Below are 24,718 nucleotides of genomic sequence, written 5' to 3' on the forward strand. Positions count from 1 at the left end.
TGCGAGCGTCCGTTGTAAATTTCTTCGTGTTGTTATTGGTGTGGGAAGGTGGTACAGGAGCTCTGATGTGGCTTCATGTGGCATCACCCTCCTGTTTTGGTTGTTGAAATTCCTGTGGTGGGCGACAGGTATTCTTGTAACTGTGGATTGGGTTTGCTTTTGTGTGTAGGCTTCGTGATGCTGCAGGTGTCTGATAAATTGCTGTGGGCGGGTGTGTGGTTGTTGGTGTGGGATGATGTTGCAGTGGGCTGGTGTGTGGTTGTTGGTGTGGGATGGTGTTGCAGTGGGCGGGTGTGTGGTTGTTGGTGTGGTATGGTGCTTCAGTGGGTGGGTGTGTGGTTGTTGGTGTAGGATGGTGTTGCAGTGGGCGGGTGTGTGGTTGTTGGTGTGGTATGGTACTTCAGTGGGTGGGTGTGTGGTTGTTGGTGTGGGATGGTGTTGCAGTGGGCGGTGGGCATTGTATTGTGGTGGCGGGAAGATTAGTCTGGCTCTCTCTCACCTCACAATAGGCCCTGGCGTTGGGTAGGTCGTGCGCGGACTGGGTGAGGAGGGACGGTGGTAAGGGAGGCGTGAAAATAAGTGAAATGTGAAAGGAAAGTGAAGGAATGATATATAGGTTTGAAGAGGGTGTGATAAGGAAAATGAACGATGAGAAGAAAGTAAAAGTTGTGTAAATATAGGTTGTGGTGACTAAGGAGAAATCGTGTTGAGGAAGGCACGGAAATAAGTAGAATGTGAATTGAAAATTAAATTGGAAATTGATTTATATAGCCATGTGGGTAATATTAACCCCTTCAGTTCCAAGATTTTTTTTTTTTACTTTATTCACGTTCCTGCTGGACGATTTTATTCAGCTTAGGAAAATTTAGGAAGCAAGAGATTAATAGAGGGAATCAGTGATACCTCCAGCCAGTTCTTAGGTGAAAAAAATCTGTAAACAGCAAGAAGAAAACAAGATATACGCCATCGGTTTGAAGTGGTTAATAATGAATGGAATAATGAAAAACAGAGAATGAAAAAACACTGATAAAGTACGGTAGGTCATGTGCAGAATGAGGAGAGACCGTGATCAGGGAGCACGGAAGTAAGTGAAATGAGAGGCAAATATAAGGTGCATGAGCTAATGAGTTTACGAGTATACTGTTGCTTCCTAATCTCTGCAGTCAAAGATAAAAAAAAAAACAAGATGTAGAGATCAGAAGGCAAAGGAATAAACTGACATGTAAAAAAAAAAAATGTTTGTTTCCATAATGTTAGGTTGCGGAATCATTATGAGGTGTGGTAGTGTGTAGGTGAGTAGTGTGGCATGGTGTGGTATGGTGTGTGAGTTTAAGATGTAATGGTGTGGATGTTGTGTGTAGGGTGGAACTGGTTGGCAGTATGTGTTGTGTGGTGTGGTCGTGTGATCTGTGGCAGAGAGGGAGAGAGAGAGAGAGAGAGAGAGAGGGAGAGAGAGAGAGAGAGAGAGAGAGAGAGGGAGAGAGAGAGAGAGAGAGAGAGAGAGAGAGAGAGAGGCGGTAATGCTGAAGTCGAAAGAGAGACGAGGCGTGGAGGGTGAGGGAGGAGGAGGAGGAGGAGATGGTGGGAGGGGAGGGGGAGGGAGGTGAAGGGAAGAGAGGCTGGGGGGAAGATGGAGGGTAGGGATGTATAGCGAGGAAATATGGAAACGAAACTTATCCGAATTGCATGATACGTAGTCTTACTCAGTCATATCGCAGAATTCTTTCCCTGGCTATTTAATCATTATAAACTGTGTGGGGTTTAAACAAGCATGCATTTAAATCGCATGGATCATAAGAGAGGTTGATGCGCGGACGTAGCTGGAGGGGAGGGGAGGCAGTGGGAGGGGGGAAAGGATGGAGGTGAGAGGTGGAGAGAAGCCGGTATGGGAGAGGGGGAGGCCGGTGATATCTGGATGCCCGAGAGGAGAGGGCCGGGCAAGTCTTAGTAATGGCTTAATTAAACGTTCCTCACAAGTGTACTGGTATCCCGTTATCATGTAATGTACTAATGATTGGTAAGGTGTAATTATGTATCAGTATTAACGCTATTGGTATCCTTTGAAGGTTGTAGTTAGCTAGCATAATTGAGAGATGTGGCAGCTTAGCTAAGTGGAGGTAGTGGCGAGACAGGCGTGAAAAATGTACTCGAGTACCATCAATAAATATCAAACACACTTTTTCCAGACTAATCTTAGGTTCCTCCAAATAGAGTAAATGTAGATTGTAGTGAGGATGAAATTATGCAAGAAGAGAGACAGTAAAAGCGATGGTGCTGTTGTTTCTTATGTTTTATGTAGTTGGCTGAATATTATTAATGGCAACCCAGGAGGAGGGGGAGAGAGGGCCGGTAGAGTCGCTTCCCGGACAGAGCGACCACCTCACCTCGTGGCGTTTTGTCAAATTGATGCGTGTACTTGTTTTTTCTGTGCTTTTGCGTGTGTGAAGGAAAGACCAAGATTACTAGGACACGAATCAAGAGTGCAGCGCTTGAGGTGGGCGAGAGGGTAACACAGAAGGGGCCCAGTTGACGCAGAAGTGATAATAAGGTGAGTAAAGGACACGTGGTCATGGGTCGTGGTGTCCCCGGGTAAGGAGACTGTCCATCACCACCGCCATTGCGATTTGTTTTGCCCCTTATCATTCACCATTCATTTACTTCATTATAATGTCGATTTCCTAAACAGCATACTAGGTAATATTAAAGAACCGCGTGCTGGAGGTATTACAAAGGGAGTTGTGGTATGTAGAATGGTAAGTGGTGGCAGTGAGCGGTGTGGTATGGTGTGGTTGTGTTAGGTGTGTTGCTGCGCTGGTTGATATGATGTGGCAGTGAATGGTGTGGTATTGTGTGGTTGTGTGAGGTAGTGGTGTGGTATGGTGAGCTTATGTGAGGTAGTGGTGTGGCATGGTGTGGTTGTGTGAGGTAATGGTGTACTATGATGTGGTTGTGTGAGGTGTGTTACTGTAGTGGTTGGTATGAAGTGGCAATGATTGGTTTGGTATGGTGTTGCTGTCTGAGTGGTGGCTGTGTGAGGTGTGCTGGTGTGTAGGGTGGTATGGTGTAGCAGTGTGAAGTGTGGTGGTGTGTAGGGTGGCATGGTGTGGCATAGAGTGATGTGGTTTGGTTGTGTGAGTTGTGGCAGTGTGATGTGTGGTGATGTGTACTGTAGAGTGGTATGGTCTGACAGTGAGTGGTGTGGTATGTATACAGTGTGTCGTATGTGTGTGTGTGTGTGAGAGAGAGAGAGAGAGAGTCGCTAATGTTCACGTCGAGAGACAAGACGTGGAGGATGAGGGAGGAGGAGGTGGTGGAAGGGAGGGGAGGGGGAAGAGAGGTGAAAGGAAGACAGGGAGGAGGGAAGGTGGAGGGTAGGGAGTTATAGCGAGGAAAATATCGAAACGGAATGTTATTGGAATCTCATGATACGTAGTCCCATTCAATCGCTTCCCAGTATTCTTTCCTTGGATATTTAATCATATTAAATCATCCGGGATTTAAACAAGCGTGCATTTAAATCCCAAGGTTCATAAGAGAGGTTGCTGTGCTGAAGTAGCTTGGGGTTGGGCAGGCAGTGAAAGGTTGGTGGAGGGAGGTAGGTAGGAGCACAGGGGACGCAGCGGAGACGGGTAGGGAGGGGGGAGGAGGGAGGGAGGGGGAGAGGAGAAGCAAGTAGGGAAGAGCGGGTGGCCTGTGGAATCTAGATGCCTGGCAGGAGAAGGCCGAGCAAGCCTCAGCAATAGCTCAAGTAAACATTCCCCAAAAGTGTAATACTATCCCGTTGTCATTTGAAAGTTTAATGAATGCTAAGATGTAATTATGTATCTGTATTAACGCTATTGGTATCCTGTGAGCGTTGTAGTTAGCTAGCATCATTGAGAGATGTGGCAACTTAGCTAAGTGGGGGTGGACGCGAGACAGGTGTTAAAAATGTATTCAGGTACCGTCAGTAAATATCAGGCACACTTTTTCTTAACTAATCTTGGGTTCCTCTAAACTTAATTAACGTAGACTGTAATGAAAATGGAATTGTGCGAATAGAGAGGCAGTAATTAACGACGGTGCTGTTGTTGCTTTTACTTTATTTAGTACGCTGAATATTATTAATGGCAACTCAAGAGGGGGAGAGAGCCGGCTTGTGAGCGCCTGTCGGTAGAGCGACCACCTCACTCCTCTTGGCGCCTAGTCGGATTGATGCGTGTACTTGTTTTCTCTGTGCTTTTGCGTGTGTGAAGAGAAAACCAAGATTACTAGGACACGAATCTAGAGTGAAGCGCTTGAGGTGAACGAGAGGGTGACACGGAAGGGGCGCAGTTGACCTAGAAGTGAAAATAAGGTGAGTAAAGAGGTACACGTGGTCATGGGTCGTGATGTCGCCGGGTGAGGAGACTTCAAGCACCACGGCCATTACGATTTACTTGCTTTACACTTTTCCACTCATATTTTCATTACTAATTTCATTATAATATCGATTGCGAAATTAGCATAGTAGAGAATATTAGACCCGTGTGCAGGAGATGAACTAACAAAGAAGAGGTTTTAGGCAGCCTCCATAGTTGACTAGAAGTCGGGTCTGTGTTACAAGTCTGATCTTGTTGGGTTGGTAGGTAATTACATTATTATGTAAGTGAAGGGACATCACCCACCATTCATCGCTGTCCACCACCACCACCACTGCCACGACCACCACCACCCCCATAACCCACCACCACCATAACCCACCACCACCATAATCCACCACGACGACCACCACCACCTCCATAACCCACCCCCACCACCACCACCACCACCATCACCCACCACCCACCACCACCACCAAACCATCGCTCTTGAAAATAATATAGTAGAGGCATTTTTTATTTTCATCCTCAGTGATTGGTGTACGCGAACCTCTAAAGCCCCAACTTCACCCTCACACTCCCCATCAGATTTTCCGCCACAGATCAAAAGCAGTTCATAATTTAGCGAACCCAACTTTGCCGTCAGAGCTGGTGCGGGCGTGTGGCTGTCCCCTCCCCTCTCACCCACAAACTTTACCTCCTCATGGGGTAATAACCGTAGCCAACATCAAAGAAGAGAAATTAAACTTTTGGATATTGCTTGCATGTTTTATCCTGAGAAAGACGCCTTACTGCTTATCAGATCGGTTGATAGCCAAGGTAATCAGACTATTGGGGTAATTTGACTAGTAACCAAGGAGACTCGTTTCTAGGTCATAACTAAGGCACACAGACTTTCATACAACTTCGAATTCAGTTTTAGTTGGGAGAATGGCCCAGTTCCGTCAGATGAAGACAGACTGATAATAGTCTCACATCCTCGTGACCCTGGGTGGAATAGGGAGGGAGAAGCCGCTTTAGGGAAGGGATTAAGGGGAACAGGATCCTGCATAGGATTATTTACAGTGGTAGATACTGTTGATTTTTATGCAAGGGACTCATGAATGCGAAGAAATACTGAGCTGTAAATATTTTGCTCTTTTTGATGGCGGTCGATCGTGTTCAGAAAAAAAGAAAGAAAAAACTAATAGATATGGTTACAGTGCAAGTATATTCAAATTAGTGGCTATATATTTATATATTTGTTTATTTTACCTGTTTATTGAGGTGTCAGTGGCCCGTGAAATATACTTTGCATTTTATTTATTGGCCTGTAAGCGATTCGTAAAAATTACTTTGATGCAATTGTTATTTTATTCTTGACACCACCTGACCAACACCGACTGGACTGGAACGGTGTTAAAGAGGACATGGCCATAGTGAGAGGCGGGAGTGATTGACCCCTGGGATAACTGTGGGTCATAATAGAGAGTCAGGTAGCACTAGATGTTCGTGTTAGGCTACAGACGGACGGTTTTATTCAGGTCAGGAGACACCGGTGGGATTATAAGGGAAACAGGACCTTAAGAAGAGCAGTAGTTAATGTGCGTGTGTGTGTGTGTGTGTGTGTGTGTGTGTGTGTGTGTGTGTGTGTGTGTGTGTGTGTGCTGATAACGAAATTGATAGCGATGGTATATTGTTTTTTTTATGTTTATCACAGGGCTATTCTCTTTATCTTGACGATTTCTCTCTCTCTCTCTCTCTCTCTCTCTCTCTCTCTCTTCTCTTCTCCTCTCCTCTCTTCTCTTACCACTGAACGATTTTTCCCCGCGATCTGAAAGGGTTAAAGAGGAGATGGCCATAGTGAGAGGCGGGAGTGATTGACCTCATGGGCTGGTAGTGGGCCATGAAGCGGCCATAGAAGTACAATGTAATGGCCAAGGTATTGCATAATGGCCACATGTTATTGGGGGATGGTGGAGCTTGCTAGTGACTTTTGTATGTAGTGGGAGGGGGTTGTGTGTGTGTGTGTGTGTGTGTGTGTGTTACATAATGCTTTCATGTTACTTGGAACTAGTTGATGGTTTTGTGTGTGTGTGTGTGTGTGTGTGTGTGTGTGTGTGTGTGTGTGTGTGTGTGTGTGTGTGTGTGTGTGTGCGTGTGTGTGTGTGTGTTACATACTTTCATGTTACTTGGAACTAGTTGATGGTTTTGTGTGTGTGTGTGTGTGTGTGTGTGTGTGTGGGGTGAGTGGGGTGTGTGGGGTTAGTGGTGGTGTGTGATTGAATAGATGGGATTGTACTCAGCTTAAGGGAGAGATTCCACCTTTGTTTCAGTTTTACCACATGACAGAAATGTTGTGGATATGAAGAGGCTAAGAGTACAGCTCTAGTTAAAATTGCAAGTCATAACTGTTCTACCTGTACTAAGTAACTTTCATCTTTTTTTAACCTATTGTTACCTCCTTCCGATTATTATTTATTACATCAGTATATTTCTGGGCAGCAATTGAACGAGAGCGAACAAGCCAGGGTCCTTGTCGTATAGGGTATAAGAAACTCCACTCTATTTTTTCTCCCAAGACCCAGCAACAGGTCCAGGGGGCGATTCTACTGGTACTCGGGGGGGTTAGGGAGGGAGAGGGATGAGAAGGGAGTTACTTTTGTTGTGAAGGTCTCGTGGGAGGGTGCTACTGCCGCCGAGGGAGAGGGGGAAGAAAGGGGTTAACTTTTGTTGTGAAGAGACTGGACAAAATGTGGGACGAGGATAGAGTGGGTTAGCATCCCCATAAACACATCAGTCCTGTGAGTTTTATTGTTACATTACTGCTGGGTGTTTATGTAGCTTTGAGACCTCACTAATAGTGGTTTTACTGATAGTTTTGTTGAGTTTAATACCAGTTTTGTGTATTTCTAGATTTGAGCACCATTTTATTTGTGCATATACTTTTGTTTTCGATACCATTTGCTTCTGCTTGTTTTATTGAAAGTGTTGTGGACAGGTTTTAGTTATCACTGTTATATATTTGCAGGTTTGTTTAGCATTAATATTAACATGGGACTTATGTGTTATTGATGTTTTGGAGCAATTACTGTTTCCTCCCATTGCGGTTTATGTCTGTCGGTTTGCGTCATCGGTAAGCCTGTATTGTGTATGATTTTCGCCCTTTATTTGCAAAATATATATCGTTCCCCGTTGCACACAGAGGATGCCGAATTAACACACTCGTTAACAACACTATTAGCTCACATATTGCCTTCACCCCCACACACCTACACACCACACTCAAAAGCCTGTATATTGCGAGCCCATGTTATGTATTTTAGCATTCAGTTTCATACTTTTATTCAAACACTATCTGTTGTTATTTTCCTTTTTCAGCACTCCATTTCAGTTTTATTTTTTTTCTCTCTCCGACAAAAAGAGTATATTTGCACCCCTGTTTGTTTGTTTTTTATATTTGTTTTATGTTTTATGCTTGTCTGTTAGCAGGATTACTCAAAAACTAAAAGAGTGTTGAACCAAATTTGATGGGTAGATAGCCTGTGTCCCAGGGAACAATCGATTAAATTTGGGGACCTAATCGGATCATATTACAGATTCTGGATCCGGAAAACACTTTTTCCGAAACCTTAATCAGTGATGAGAAAACCTAACCCATTATGAAGAGTGGTTTGGAAATTACGTTGCCATTGTCGGAGAGATGCGTTCCACTGAGTGCCCCTCTAGTTTTTACTCTTTTATTATCTTATTCTATCATTCCATATTTTTGTCTTTCACTGGTACACTCTCATTTTTGATCACTTTTTTTTTTTTTTTTAATTAGTTGCATTCTTCATTTCGTTGGCAGTTCAGTACAGATCGTTCACTTTAGGTTTGCGCAGATTTCGTTCGTTACCAGTTTATTTCTAATCATTGGTAGAATATGACAATACTACGGTCGTGCATCCTTCCCATAGCACTTCTTCGTGACTAGCACCGTATTTCAGTACTAGTCTCTTGTTACACATAATTCAATATTCAAGATGGTAAGATGGCAGTTTTACGCCGATTTAAAGCGAACAGAGTATAGCAAAAAAAAAAAATAATAATAATAATATATAATGAATGGATGGAGGTCTGGCCCGTTTTAATTGGATATTCTGTTGATAGTTTATTTTACGTTTTGATTATTTGAAAAATACACACAGTCACTGCAACACACACACACACACACACACACACACACACACACACACACACCATTCATAATCAAATACAGAAATTAACACACACACACACACACACACACACACACACACACACACACACACAGGTATACATGCACACTTTCCTGCTGACGAGGTGGTAATGGCCAGCCCAGTTTTATTATGGCAGTTCCTGTTTTTGTTGTGGCTGTTGTGTTTTTGTTGTGGCCTGTGTTTTTATGCTGCTGTCTCGTGTTTTTATTTCTGTATTTGTTGATTTCTTTTGCTTGGCTTCTGTTACTCCTGTTGTTATTAATTGTTCTTTTCTCCTTTTTTTCAGTCATGTATTGTAGGAAGTGATTGTTTTTGCTCATGTGTTCTTTTTCGTTGTTTTAGTGGCTGTTTTATCATTTTTTTCCCTAATTTTAACTTATTTAGCTGCCATTTGTTTTGTTTATATATATTTATTGTAGCCATCTTCACGATTACTACAATTTTCAACACTACTGCCATAGCGACATGGATAATCAGGAACATCAGTGCTAGTTTTACACACACACACACAGGCTGCATCTTAAGCGCTGTGTGTATGGCCTTGTTCTTTGTGTGTGTGTTTTGTGCTTGTTAAGGCGTTTGTTCGTAGTCTCCCGTGCTTTGCTGTCCCACTCTTTTTTCATTCCTCCCTCCCTCACTCCTGTCTCTCTCCCTTCTCTTCTGCTTTTCTGAATTTTCGTCTTTTTCTTTGCTTTTTTCTTTTCTTCTCCCTTCTTTCCAGTACTGTTCCGTCACTCCCTCCCTTTTCATTCTTCCATCTCCTTTCTTCCTTCTGCTTTCATCCTCTCTTCTTTCCCCCTCTTCCTTCATCCTTCTCCTTCCGTCTTTTTTCCTTGCTCCATTTTTATCGTAACCCATCCTTCCCTGCGCATCAGTTTCCCATCATTTTTTCTCCCTCGTTCTCCCTCCTTCCTTTCTTTGTTTCCTCCCTCTCAGACTCCTCTTTCCTTTACTACCAATATTTTCTCTCGCCTTCAATATCTCTTTTTTCGCCAGTTCCTTTAGTCTTACACTCCTCTTGCTCTCAGATCCCTCTCTATCCTCACTCTCTTTCCGTCTTTCTCTTAGCCTCTTTATCATCCTTTGTCTCTTTTCCCCTTTTCTTCCCCTCCTCCTCTTCTTCGTCTTTTGCCTTCCTTCCTCTATCATTTCGTCCGTATTATTCTTTCTTCTCTCCCCGATACCCCTCCTCTTACTCTCTTTCCTCCACTAATCCCTCCTCTCTCTTCCTTTTCTTACCCACTCCTTTCTCCTATTCCTTTCTCTCCTTCCCTCTGTAGTCCTCTTCTCTCTCATATCCTTTCTCTCCCCCTCCTTTCTCCTCTCCATTCTCCCTCTCTTCTCTCCCTCCTTTTGTCCTGTTCTTCCTCTCCTCCCTGGCCAATGCATCTGTGTCTCCAGTCCCCCTCCTATCGGTGTCCCCAGTCCCCCTCCTATCTGTGTCCCCAGTCCCCCTCCTAGCGGTGTCCCCAGTCCCCCTCCTAGCGGTGTCCCCAGTCCCCCTCCTAGCGGTGTCCCCGGTCCCCCTCCTAGCGGTGTCCCCGGTCCCCCTCCTAGCGGTGTCCCCGGTCCCCCTCCTAGCGGTGTCCCCAGTCCCCCTCCTATTCGTGTCCCCAGTCCCCCTCCTAGCGGTGTCCCCAGTCCCCCTCCTATTCGTGTCCCCAGTCCCCCTCCTAGCGGTGTCCCCAGTCCCCCTCCTAGCTGTGTCCCCAGTCCCCCTCCTAGCTGTGTCCCCAGTCCCCCTCCTAGCGGTGTCCCCAGTCCCCCTCCTAGCTGTGTCCCCAGTCCCCAGTCCCCCTCCTAGCGGTGTCCCCGGTCCCCCTCCTAGCGGTGTCCCCAGTCCCCCTCCTATTCGTGTCCCCAGTCCCCCTTCTATTCGTGTCCCCAGTCCCTCCCTCCCCAGTCCCCCTCCTAGCTGTGTCCCCAGTCCCCCTTCTATTCGTGTCTCCAGTCCCCCTCCTATCGGTGTCCCCAGTTCCCCTTCTATCTGTGTCCCCAATACCCCTCCTAGCGGTGTCCCCAGTCCCCCTCCTATTCGTGTCCCCAGTCCCCCTCCTATCTGTGTCCTCAAATCCCCTCCTACCCTTTGTTCGGCTAACACAAGGCCGCCTCTTCACACCGTTATTCCTACGCTCTCTTACCATTTCTAATCCTTTCACTGTTAGGATTTCTCTTATATAAAATCGTCTTGTTAGCTTGGCTTTGTACTGAGTGCCCACCTTTATGGGGGGGGTAGACAGTAATCTCTGAAGGGGAGTGATGCAGTACCATGGCGAAGAAAGGAAGACTGAAGGGAGTGTGTGAGAGGAGGAGGAGGAGGGCTGATGAGACAAAAAAGCCTTTGACTCCACCCTATTTAAAAATGCTGTTTGTGGTCGGCCCTCCCACTCGTGAGAGCTGTACTCTACACAGGGGCGAAGACGACCCCTTTAGCATCTGTGTAGGGCTGAAAGAAAGCATGGAGTCTGTTTAGAACACCCAACGTTTGAGAAGTGAATTTTATGAGAGGTAATAAGTTAGATCATGAAAAAGATACACCAATGGATATTAAGAGATGGGGAAGGGATGAGTTGTTTGCTGTTGAAAGTGGCGAATAGTCAGTGTGTGTGTGTGTGTGTGTGTGTGTGTGTGTGTGTGTGTGTGTGTGTGTGTGTGTGTGTGTGTGTGTGTGTGTGTGTGTGTGTGTGTGTGTGTGTGTGTGTGTGTGTGTGTGTGTGTGTGTGTGTGTGTGTGTGTGTGTGTGTGTGGGTGTGGATGGGTGCGTGCGTGAGAGAGAGAGAGAGAGAGAGAGAGAGAGAGAGAGAGAGAGCAAGCAGACAAAACCGTGGCCTGACCCTCTTAGTCACAGCACCTTCTCTCAATTTCCGCAAGCCGACGTGTAGGGGGAGAGCCTGCTTTGATCCACCCTAACAACAGAGGGGAGGTAAATGCTGACCCCTCTTTCCCCTCTTTCTCACCTTTCCCCTCTCCCCTCTCTCTCACCTGTACCCTTTACCCTCATGCTTTTTCACCTCCTTATTTTGCATCGCTAATCCTTCTCTCTCATTTTCGTCAGTAATTTCTTTTAATATCATCTTTTTCTTTGGACGTCTCTCTCTCTCTCTCTCTCTCTCTCTCTCTCTCTCTCTCTCTCTCTCTCTCTCTCTCTCTCTCTCTAACAAAGAAAAGCCTCCCTCACAAAGTTCAGTCTCCGTCTCTAAAGGGGTGAGAGGCTTGAATGGAAACGCCAAAGAATAGGGTATCTCCACACCTTCACGGGGGGGGGGAATCAGGGGAGGGGGGAATTGAGGACTAGTGGAGGGGCAGAGGGAGGGGGCGCATCGGGGGGCGTGGATCCCTATACATAATGCACGAGTCTGCCTTTAAAATGAGGGAGTGTAAAAAGAAGGGAGGAAAGGGATATTATTTCCATCATCTGCGGGGGTTGAAGGGAGGACTTCCGTCGCTGCTTCATTGGTTCTTCTAGGCCTCGTCCACCCTGGAATTGGTGCTTATTGTTTTTTTTTTCTTCTCGTCTTTTTTTTTTCTGTCAGTCAATCTATGTATCTGTCCGTCCGTTTGTCTGTTATTCACTTAATGATCAACCTATCTTTCTGTCTCTGTCGTCGTTATCAGTCTTGCTTTTTCGTGTGTGTTTGTGCTAGGTCATTAAAGCTACCTGTAACTGTAACCTTTTTTATGACTGCTGCACAGTTGTTTTTTCTGTTCGTACAGCATTCGTTGAACCTACTATTATTTCTGATTTTTTTTTCACATGTTTCACTTTATCTACTGTTATTTTCTATCTGGTTTTGATTATTCACTTTTACCCACGGGTGTTTAAAACCAAAATAGTATTGTGTTCCTATAGTTTATATGTATTTGATTTCTGACCTATTTTTCCTCCTTTTAGTAACCCTTCTACTGGTATTTCTGGTCTGATAGAGAAATTGCTTCACTAGTGGATAAGGCAGTCACCTCAGCTCAACAATATCGTTTTGAAGGTCACTCCTGATCTTAGACACGAGAGAGTCATTGCGCGTGCCCCCCCCCTCCCCCTTCCCTCATCACCACCATCCGTCTACACCCACTCATCTTTCACCATCCCTCCTCCCCCACCTCATTCTTACTGTCCCCTCCCCTTCCCCCTCCCCCCCTTAGCATTACCCCCCATATCGCAGACATCCTCTTTTTATTTCCCTCTTCCCCCTATTTTCTTAATCTTCATTCATTCTTTTCCATCTCTCCTGCCTCTTCTCCCTCCTCCCCTCTTGCAGCCCTTCCTCACTCAACACCTTCCTTTGTACATTCAACTTTCTCTCTCTCTCTCTCTCTCTCTCCTCTCCCTCTCCCTCCTTCCCCTTTCTCTCTTCCTCACTTTCCTTCGCCCCGTTACTCTCTCTCTCATGCTTCTCTTTCCTCCATCCTCCTTCACAGTCTCTATCTCTGGCTCTTTTCACCTTGTCCTGCCTTTTGGTCCCCTACCCCTTCTCTCTATCCTCCCCCCACTTCTGTCCTCTCTCCACTTCCCACTTTCTCTCCTCTCCCCACTTCTCTCTGTCTCTTCTGTCCCGACTTTTCTCTGTCTCTTCTGTCCCCACTTCCCTGTCTCTCCTCTCCCCACTTCTCTCTCCGCTCCCCACTTCTCTCTTCGCTCCCAACTTCTCTCTCCACTCCCTATTTGTTTACCTGTCTATCTATCTATCTCCCCATTCTCTTCCTCACCCTCACCCACGCCCAGCGGGAGTAGGTAACCTTTGCATGTCACTGAGCGAAGCAACTTACAGTCCACAAAAATACCGTCATCTTGTTTTACTCCATCTTTGTGCCTTATTATTCCCCTCTCCTTTCTTTCCTTCCCCAGTCCCCCTTCTCAGTCCCTTGTTTCTCCTCTCATCTCTTCCTCCTTCCTCTCTTTTTTCTCTTTCCTCCCTTCTGCCTCCTTCCTCCCTTCTGCATCTCCTGTATCTCCTAGCCTCTCTCCTTCTTTTTCTCCTCCTATTCCTCTTTCTTCTTCCTTCCCTTTCTCCCCCAACTTCCACCCCATCTCCCCTTCACCCAGAGGGAGTCGGTAACCTTTACAGACCGTTGTGCGAAGCTACCCACGATTTACAAAATTATCGATGCTCTTCATGTTAGGCTTTCAGAAACAGAATAAAAAATTTCGAAATACTTTTTCATACATACATACATACACATACATATATCTCAAAATTACCTTATTATTCAGTGTTGTGGCATCCTATATTAGCCCTTTCAGTCCGGGGACAGCATATATATTCAATTTTTGTGCTTCCAGTCGATTTTAGTCACTTTCAGAATGAGATCTGTTAGTGAAGAGGTAGGACGCAAGCTCCATTAAACACTTTTCTACAATAATGTCTCTTTTACCTTTCATTCTGCCGTCAGATGATTTTTACCTATGGAAGCTTCTCGTGGTAAAGGGGTTGAGGTAAGTGCCATCAGACGTAAATTCGTGGTACTCATATTTACCAAACGTAAAGAAACACATTGGCAAACATCGCTCAGGTACAATTTCATCGATCCTGTGAGTAACGAGAAAGACATCTGACGGTAATGTTTCAGCCTGTCATTATTCCCAAAGCCAAGCATGAAAAACAAAGCTTAAGTTCATTTTGTTTCAGCCACTTGGTTATATAATTGAACTAAACAGTGAGAATAATTGCGCTGTTTTATGGGTAAAGAACGGGAACGGTGGTGGAATTGCACTTACTCACTCAGAATAACAAAACATAAGGTAAAAGATCACTCAGGTGCAAATTTGATCGATGTGTAATGAGAGTTTTTGTGTTGACTGTTTCTGCAGCCACGTCAGTAAAAGTTCGTACACATTAGATGTCCAACTTCACGGCAGCTTCACTGTCTGTCTAACCCTTGACTAAGGAGGTGTCACTGCAGCTTCACTATCTAACTCTTTTGCAACGAGTGGTCACTGCTAGCCTGAATAAAATCGTCTAGGAGTAGCAAGAAAAATATAATAAAATCACCATACAGAAATCATAAATGGGGAATATTTCTGTAGTCATTACTACTAGGGGTTCTTTTCTAAGTTGACCCCCTTCTCCCAAGATGAATAAAACCGTCTGGAAGGAGCAAGACTAAACTAAAGCAAGACGTCACCGTATTCAAGAGCCTAATGGCGAAATTGGCCCTGAAGTAGTTAGGGTATTTGAGAAAGCCTCGTTATGTTACGTTGATGGCACTTGCAGGTGTGTGGGATAATGGTGAGTGCCGGGCTGGGTCTCGCCTCTCTGCAGCCTTTTGTTTGCCTTTTGTTTACCTCCGGTGCCCCAGTAAACAGTGCTCACCCCGTTCCTCCTCCTACGCGCCATGTTCCTCTCCCTTCGTCCTGTGTTTCTCTCCCCATCTGCTCCCCTATCGCTCTCTCCTCGTCTCCCTCGCCTGGCCTCAGTTTTCATCCCCTGATCTTTTTCCCACTCTCATATCTTTTCCGTCTCACTTATCTCTCGTCTCTGTCACCTTTCCCCGCTCTCTCTACCCTCACTCACCTTTCCCTTTTCTCTCTCATCTCTCCTCCTCTGTCTTCTTGCCCTCTCCTCTCTCCCTGTCCCCTCTCATCGCTCCTTCCACTTCTTTTCTTCCTGTCTTCCTCTTCTCTCCCTGTCTCAGTGTAACCCCCTTCTGCCATCCCACTTTCCTCCTACCCTTTGTGTTTTCTCTCTCCCTTATTACTTCCGGTTTCTTCCCTCCAGTGTACCCCCCCCCACATCACTATCTACCTCTTTCTTCCCCTCTTTTCCGTTCCCCTCTTGTATCGGTACTTAAACCTCAAATGTACTTCCCCTCCTCATTCATCGCTCCCTCTCCTTGCTCCTCCCTCTTCCAAATCTTCTCCATTCATTAATGTGACTTCCCTCCCTCATTACTCCCTCTCCCTCCTCCACCTTTATCACCCCCTTCCACTTTTCTCTCTATACCCTCACCCTTAGTGCCTCCTCTTTCTTCATTTCCACATTCTATCCCCCTGTCTTTCTCCTCCCTGCCCCTCACTTTCTCCTTTCTCCCCTCCTTTTTTCCCTCGCCTTAATCCATGGTGTACTCCTCTTTCCCTTCAAATCTTCCCTGTCACTTTCTCCAGGGTGCATTCCCTTCATCATTCCCTTTCCTCCTTCTCTTCTGTCTCCCTCCTCTCGCTTCCTCCCTCCCTCCCGCCTACCACTACCATTCCTCTTGTCCTTCTCTCCTTCCATCACCGCAAATTACTCCCTCTTCATCTCCCTCTTTCCTTTCATCACAAACATTCCCCTCCCTCTCTTTACCTCTCCCTCCTCTCTCCATCCACCACCAACCCCACCATACCTTTCCCACTCTCCTCTCCCCTTTTTTTTTTCCACCCTTCTCTCCCCACCTTTTCCCTCCCTTCTCTCCCCCCTTTTCCCTCCCTTCTCTCCCCCCTTTCCTCTCACTTCTCCCTCCCATAAATTTAGGGGAGTCGGTGAAAATTCCCTTATGTTTTTTCCCACTTATCAAATTGAAAGGACAGTGAATTTTGCTGTTTATCCGATGAGGCTAAATTTCGCTATCCGTTTCCCCTCCAAAATGCTGAGGGAAGGAACCAGACCCAGGAAGTTTGGAAAAGTTGGCCCTTCCGGCGCAACTCAGACAAAAGAAACGCCAAATCAGGGTTCATTAAGTGGTACCACTTGGTAAAAAAGCCATTGTTTACCTTTGTTTGTATCAGGAAATTGTGATGTCTTGCCGATAACTTGTATTCATTTACCTGTCCAAGTCTGTCTGTCTACCTCTGCTTGTCATTTTGTATCATATCTGTAAATATGTATCTCTTTGTGTGTCTGTCAACCCGTATGTCATGTCTTTATCTATATCAGTATCTGTCTGTCTATCTTTATGTATCTGTCTGTCTATAAGTCGCTCTATAGTCAGCAAGCTTATACTCAACTCTGACAAGCTGCTAATGGTAACCACGAAAAATAAGCTGTTTGAAATCGTATGAAAATCGTCATAATAGGGCAAAAATCCCCTGTCAAGAATGCTATCGTATTTATTGACGAGTGACAGAGGGTGATAGAAAGCTGCGTGCGTGTGTTGACAGTCATCCGTGTGAGAGAGATGACACGAAGAGGTAAACATGTCGAAGCCAATGATCCCCAACCTAATAGGATACGTGTGAGCGCCTCTCTCATACCCTCTTCCTGTCCCTCCTGCCTGGCTCACCTCTCTCCCTCTCCAACTCTTCTTCCTCTTCTCTTCCTTCCTCTTTCACCTTCCCGTTCCCTGTCCTCTTTTCCTCTTCGACTTCCTCTGTCCCCAGCCCTCCCTTCATCATGCCTTGCTTGTTTCACCTTTCTCCCTCTTTTCTTCCTCTTCTTCCGCTTCCTCTCTTCCTCCATTTCATTCCTCCCCACTCTCTCTCTCTCTCTCTCTCTCTCTCTCTCTCTGTCTCTCTCTCTCTCTCTCTCTCTCTCGTTTCCTGTCCTCCTCTTTTTCTCTTCCTTCGTCCCCTCTGTTGCTTCTCCATGAGTCTCCCCCTTTTCATTGTTTCCTCCTTCCGATACCTCACTTCTCTCTCCACCTTCCACCCACCTGCCTTCTTCCTCTAAATCCTTTTCCTTCCCCATCCAGCCTCTCTCCTCCCTCGTCCCATCTTCCCACTGTCTCCTTCCTCTCCATTTTTCTTCGCTTCCTCTCGCTATTCTTTCTCTGTCCTTCCTCCTTCCTCTTGCTCTCTACGTATCCCTTTTCCTTTACTACTTAATTCCTTTTTCCTTACACCTTTCTTCTTCCTTCCTAATTTTTTCTCCTCATCCTCCCTCTCATAACCCTACCCCAACCTCCTTCCTTTCCTCTCCTTACTCTGTCCCAGTCCCCTTCCTTCCCCCTCCTTCCCTCTCCAAATCCTTCTCCTCACCCTTCCCCTCACTTTACATCCTTCCACTTCCCTCCCTCCTCTCTCGCATCCTACTTCCTCTTCCTCATCTCCTGTTTCACTCTTCTGCATGATTAGCGTGATTGTGTTGGGGTGATGATGGAGCATATAAAGAAATTGTTGATACTGGCTACTGTGTCTGGTGATTTAATAAATAAGGAAGTAATGAACTTTAACTATAGAATGCGATGCTAGTCACGAAGAAGTGCTGTGGAAAAGATGTAGAGCCGTCCTAGCAGTTACATTCTTCCACTGAGCCACGGGGAATAAGCCACAAAAGTTAATGAATGAACTACTACATAATACAAATTTCCAAAGCTGAGATTAATTGTCGGACGGAAGCAAAAATAGAATAAATGAAACTTCGTAAATTTTTGTACATGTTAAGTAGCTTTTGCAATACGTCAGGTACAGCCAATATTTTAACACAATAAATGCAATGTGTCAGAAGAAGAAATGTATAGCGAGGACTGTGTTCGCTGGGCATGATAATTGACGAGTCCTTTGTCCTGTTTCCACGTAATTTCCTCCCTGTTTGGCTCTCAGAAGAAACGCATGATTTTTTAATACTTTCTCGGAACGTTTTGTTTTAACCCAGTTCACCGATGCTTCATTTTGCTTTATTCTTGTTATTGACAGAGCATTAAAGCTGTTTCCATTAACCCCTTCAGGAGGATGAAACATATCTCTCCGACAAAGGTCCGTATTGTTGTCAGTTGAGGAAGTTCCCTAACACCTTTTCCTAAGCAATTTATTTTGCTTGTTACACCTAACCGTCCTCGCCTGTGTTATATAAATCCTTCTGATGTTGCTATACTCTGCACAAATAAACGTACAAAAGGATATTAACCAGCCAAAACTAAATCGCATAGGAACAGGTATTAGGGCGTATCCTTTCCCGAAAAGAATACAGACCAAAGTGCTAAGTCCTCGTTTATTCAGGCTGGTCCCAGACTATTACAAAGATCTCCCTGTTACCTTGGCCATGTAACTTAAAAAAATCTTCTTCCCATCTTTGCTGAGGTCAACGAGAAATTAATGTAAGAACAGCGCTAGGGATGGAGGTAGATGCTGTGGAAAGGATGTAGAGCCGTCATATTGTCTTATTCTGCTGGTGACCTACGGGAAATTAGCCGCAAAAGGACAAAAATCTAGGCCAAGTGAAGGTGAAAGATATATGATAATTCCTATCGTATCGTTTCTTTTCGTGAATAAAGGCCCTAATATTCTTGTCTTCATTGGCCTTGGTCACCTAATGGCTGTACACGCTGCTCAATCTCTGGCAGCCTCCCTCTTCAATCCAGTTATCCCTGAGGTCAAACTTTATGAAGGGAGTTAGACTGTATTGAGTCCCTGAAATTCTGGAGTCTCGTCCGTCCTGAATAAAATAATCTAAAGGTAAAAAATAAATAAAAAGATAATCGGACTGAAAGGGTTTAATATGTCTTGAAGTGAAAGTTATTGCTTCCTTTATCCTCTCCTTCGCTTTGTTAGTTTCTCTTGTCTTGCTCTCCCTCTTTCCTTCCCCCTCACTAGTCCATTATTCTTGCTGCCACACAGTAATTTTATTTCTCTCTCTCTCTCTCTCTCTCTCTCTCTCTCTCTCTCTCTCTCTCTCTCTCTCTCTCTCTCTCTCTCTCTCTCTCTCATTATTCTTGCTACATCTAAGCGATTTTTTAGGAACATCTCTCGTACTGAAAAGGGTTAAATATATCACCTATTTTTAATACACTCCCTCACTTTCTCACTTTCTCACTCTATGCTTTGTCTCACTTTCCCCTTCCCCTTTCCTCTGGCCATTCTTCTCGCCTCCTCTTGTTCACCTCCCCTTCGTTCTGACACCTCCTTTCTGACACCTCCACGCCTCCACAATGCCTCCCTGTCTTATTGTTCTTCCTTGTTCTATACCCTGCCCTATTTCACGCCTTTTGACTGGTGGTGGTGGGGTTAGAAAGCCCCGATCGGAGTACACCCTGCCAAACTTTACTTGTGTCTGTTTTGATATTATTACCTGAACTGTGAGATATATTGTAGTGGGGGTGGAGGTTGAGGATGAGGGGAGAAAGGAAAAGTGAGTTCAGAGAGACATGAGTGAAGTGGGGTTGAAGTAGAGTGAAGTTAGGGTGAGATGAAGCTGGAGAAGTAGAGTGGAGTTAGGGTGAGATGAAGCTGCAGAAGTGAGTGAAGTGAGAATGACTTAAAGCTGAAGGTGAGAATGAGGTGAAAATGAGGTAAGGCTGAAGAAGTGGGTGAAATGAGGGTGATTACGAAGTGAACGTGAAATCAGAGTGAAATGAGGCAGAAGCGGGTGAACTGAAGGTGAGATAATGCTGAAGAAATGAGAGTGAGGTGAGAGTGAGGTGAGGGTGAGGTGAGGTGAGAGAGAGAGGTAATGGATGGGACGTGAGGGTTGAGTCAGCAGTGAACCCTAGAGAAAAAGACAAGACTGTGGCTCAGGTGAAGGTGACGTGGAGGTGAGATCAGTGAAGGTGAAATGAAGGAGAAAAAGAACATGATTTAGATGAGATACCATTGAGATATGAAAGATAGATGAAAGAATAGTGAGAGTGAGGTTAGGATGATATGAGGCTGAGATGAGGGTGAAGACAAAGGTACCACAAGTGACATGAAAATGATATGAAGGTGAGGTGAACGTCAGGTTACGTCCCCGGGATTGTAAACCTGACCACCACTACAGACAACTATTGAAGTGAGAAGTGAGTGTTAAAATAATGAAAGTGAAGTTAGGGCGAAGAAAACGTCAGGTAACGGTGATAGTGATGTGAAGATGATGTAAGACGGTGTAAGATGGTGTTCGGGGTGAAATTTAAAGATAGTGTGGAGGGGGGTGAATATGAGTAAAGAGTGAAACGAGATGAAAGTGATGTGAATATGAGGGGAATGTGAGATGAGGTGAGGATGATGAAAGGGTGACGTAAGGATCATATCAAGGAGAGAAGTGAGATGGCGGTGAACTGAGTGACATGAGGATGAAGAAAGTGTTGTGAAAGATACGGTATGAAGATGAGGAGAAGATGATGTGAGGTCAGGGTGACGTGAAGATGAAGGCAAGTCAAAGAGAAAGTGAGATGACTAAACTGAGTGACATGAAGGTGAAGAAAGTGATGTTATGAAGGTGAGGTGAAGTTAGGATGAAGAAAGGGTGACGTACTGATCATATCAAGGAGAGAAGTGCGATTTCGGTGACCTGAGTGACATGAAGGTGAAGAAAGTGATGTGATTGATATGATGAAGGTGAGAGGAAGGTGAGGTTAGGTCAGGATGGTGAAAAGGGTGACGTGAAGATGAAGACAAATCAGGGAAAAAGTGAAGTGACTAAACTGAGTGACATGAGGGTGAAGAGTGATGTGAATGGTGTGATGAAGGTGAGGGGAAGGAGATGACAGAATTGACAGGCATGAGGGTGAAGAGAATGAAGTGAATGATATGAAGGTGAGGGGAAGGTGAGGTTAGGTCGTGAGGGGAAGGTGAGGTTAGGTGGCCACGTTTGTAGGCCTGACCATCGCCACAGAGAACCCCTAAGAAGTTAAATTAGACCTGATTTCCCCTCGGGTGGGATGGTATTAACTTGCCCGATGAGAGGAAAAGTTTAAGCTTCCCTCGCTCGTTTTTAAATTAATTTTCGAAAACTTCCGTCGAATAAATACGGCTAAGAGTGTGAGAGATGGGGAACGGAGGGAGGAAGGAGCAGGAGGAGAGGAATATAGGTAATCGATAGGTAAAGTCTTTTTGTATTCACCTGTCAGAGCTAAACCACTTCCTTCAAAACAAAACCTGCTGTAATTCATGGTTGTATGAAATTCGATGAGCCTTAGTGTATGAGGTAGTAATGAGTCTCCACGGTTACTGGTCAAATCAACCCTCCAGCCTGACTCTACTTGGTCATCGGCTGAGGTGAGGCGGGTTCAGAATCTTGGTTTTATGTCAGAATGTTGGTGTAGAAATGTTTACTCCTTCGCTGAGAGGTCTCCCCTGAGCTGAATAGAATCGTGTAACAACAGGAAGGAGGAGGAAGGAAAGAAGTAAGGTGATGGGGAGGAAAGAAGTAAGGAATGGGGACTAAAGAAGTAAAGAATGGAGAGGAAAGAAATAAACGAAATTAACGAGTATTTGTAGGGCTGGAAGGAATTTGTAACCTCTTCACCCTGGTACGTCTTTTTTCTCATTTCTCCTCTAACACCACACGAGTTTAGCTTTGGTAATGCGTTGTCAGGCTATGGGGGTTGGCAGATCCTAAACAAAGCCCATCGACGTGACATAAAAAATTACCCTTTGAACAAACCTGATCCCGGGTCTCGTAAGGACTGCACATGATATATATTTTTACAGAATATTTACATACTTTTTAAAATTTTGCTTAACTTTATCTTGTTGTCCAGGAGGAGATTTTGACTAAGACTGTGCATTTATTTAACACCATAATGTGCTAATATTTCGTTTTTAATATATAATCTTTCTTTGCAGGTAAGTGGTGTTGTGGTGTGTAGGGGGAACTGCTACATTCTGCCCTGCAGTGATGGTATGTTGACTACGAAGACCAGAGGCTGTATTTTCGTGAGTCAGGGAGCCCTTTCAGCATCTCTTCCTTAGCGATCCTTTATTTGTGGTACAGTACGCCTCATTTTTATCCGGTTTTGCTATTTTTACCTTTTTAGCGTTAATATAGTTAGCAATTACTTATACGCAGCATCTTTACAACATACGAAGTCACGTGGCGATAATTTTTGGAATATTACACTTTATTTTAGTGTTTTTATAGTTCTAGCTTCATCATACGGTTTCATATGCAATTTTCACATAGGTATTTACGTGACATATAGAGAAATAAATTGGCAAAGAAAAGATGCTAAGAGAGCAGCCTAGATCACGAAAAAATATCCCCAGGTAACTTATGTAAGACCAGAAATATGTCCAAAGCTGAACTGAGCGTTATCAATATTTACCTTTTCGTGCATCGGTCCATTGTGCCTGAAGCTTAGTTGGGTCAGAAGTATATTTTTAAAGACCAGGCCCATGTTCAGCGGTTAAAAGAAGAAATAACTGATAATATAGCCTTTTTATATTTTAATTTGACAGAACTATGCCTTTCCCACAACTCTCAAACTATCATTATTAGATGAAATTTGATACGGTTTATATTTAAGATGGGAATACTCTTTGGTTGCTGGTTCTCCCTCCAGGTTGACTACATGTGGCCATCGGTCGAGTTGAAAGGATTTAGAGATCTTTGTTAGGCTAGAGTAAACACGATACAGTTGGTGTCATTTTATCAGTTTAAGTATTTTCAAAGAGTAATTATTTGTCCCATCATTACACTATATGATGCATATTTAACTCATGTCTATAGCCAAGATAGATCAGAAAGACTGTATGTATGTGGAAGAATAATAGTTTGAAAATAATTGCTCATGATACTAGAAAAACGTTGTGTGCATTGTTGTTAATGGTCAGGAACTGGATCTGGGGTCAGAGTATGGTGTTGTACTGTATTTTAACCTTTTTGTTGTTCTTCTTGTTGTTGTTGAAGGGATGGGGTTGTGACGGAGGAGAGAAATTTTGCCTCCATTTATCCATTCATCTGTCCATTCATTCGTTCATTCATTCATATACATGCTTACGTACATACATACATAGGTACACACACACACACACACACACACACACACACACACACACACACACACACACACACACACGCACGCACGCACGCACGCACCCACGCACGCACGCACGCACGCACACACACACACACACACACACACACACACACACACACACACACACACACACACACACACACACACACACACACACACACACACACACACACACACACACACACACGTACATTTTTATACATCCATCCACTTATCCATCCATCCATGCATTGATCCATCCGTCCTCATATAACAAGGTAAAAATTATATGGGTAAATTTGTCATCCATGTTTATAAATCCCACCCGGTAACACCCCATTGCCATTCCCATCCCACCCATTAAAAAATAGTAATACAAATAATAAATGAGAAGCAAAATGGCGTATCGGGAATGAGTTTGGTAATTGTTAAGCCAGTATTACCAACTGGGTGAAGGCCACGATATGAGTTGCCTCGAAATAATTGGCAACAGAATTCATCACACAATAATTTACTAATTAAATACACGATAATTGGCGGGATTAGTTTGGGAAGCTGGTGATGCAGATTGCCGCCCCGTGTTGCAGAGGGATTGGGAGGTTCTCTGGCACCTTTTAGACTCTCTGATACCTGGTTGGCTGTAAGGGGCTCTCTGGCTCTTCTTAGGCTCTCTGGCATCCCTTTGGCACCTCTTAGGCTCTCAGGCACCTTTTAGGCTCTCAAGCACCTCTGAGGCTCTCAGGCACCTCTTTGGCTCTCTGTATCTCGTAGGCTCTCTGGCTGTCTGGCATCTCTTAGGCTCTGGCACCTCTTAGGCTTTCTGGCTTTTTTTAGGCTTTTTGACCCTTCTTAGGCTCTCTGGCACTTCTTAGGCTCTCTTGCTCTTCTTAGGCTCTGTGGCACCTCTAAGAATGTCTATCATCACTTAGACTTTGTGGCACATCGTAGGGTATAGCATCTCGTAGGCTACAGGAGGGGTTGGATACGGAAAAAATCCACGAACATATTTTTCTCTATGTCGTGTCTTGCAAATCCACGGCCGCGAATAATAAAATGCGAGGCCGAAGCGGGAATAAAATCTCACAGTAAAAAATAACTAATAATGAACACGGCAACAGCGGCAAATGTGAGGTCGTTTGGAGCGGGAATTTTGAAGACAGTTTTTCCTCTGTTTTGGAAGGGTCGTGATACAAGGGGTCGTGTGTGGCAGGGTCGTGAGGCTCAGTGGCGCTTTCTTTAATTCATTCATTCATTCATTCTTTTCCCATTTTCTTTCTCAGTCCTCTTTTATTTTCTATCGTTTATTCATTCTTTTTTTTTTCTCTCTTCATTTCCTTCTTTCCTTCTTATTTATTTTGTTTCATGGTGATGTATTTTCCTCGTAACGTTTTCAGTTTCGTTTGTATGTTGTTACTGTTATTCTGTTTTTGACATGGGAAACAGGGATATATTATAATGAATAAGTAATACATTTGAAACTTTACCACAGTATAGAAACTCAAAGTCCATTTCTCTCTTCTGCTAGAAACCTTAGTAAACCTAGCGGAGTAGAAATCTTGAGACATCAGGGTAACATTGGTAGGAAAAAACTAA

The 24,718-nt window shown here is 44.5% G+C and overlaps 1 protein-coding gene across 1 annotated transcript in view; it reads left to right on the forward strand.

The window, feature by feature from the left end:
• Positions 1 to 24,718, forward strand: part of Ih (hyperpolarization activated cyclic nucleotide gated potassium channel Ih) — a 571,052-nt gene that overhangs the window by 111,834 nt on the left and 434,500 nt on the right. The gene's annotated exons all lie outside the window — the stretch shown is intronic.

This window comes from Coenobita brevimanus, chromosome 96, assembly GCF_032717465.1.
Source record: "Coenobita brevimanus isolate Jiangsu-jjx chromosome 96, ASM3271746v2, whole genome shotgun sequence".
In the NCBI taxonomy this organism is placed as follows: domain Eukaryota; kingdom Metazoa; phylum Arthropoda; class Malacostraca; order Decapoda; family Coenobitidae; genus Coenobita; species Coenobita brevimanus.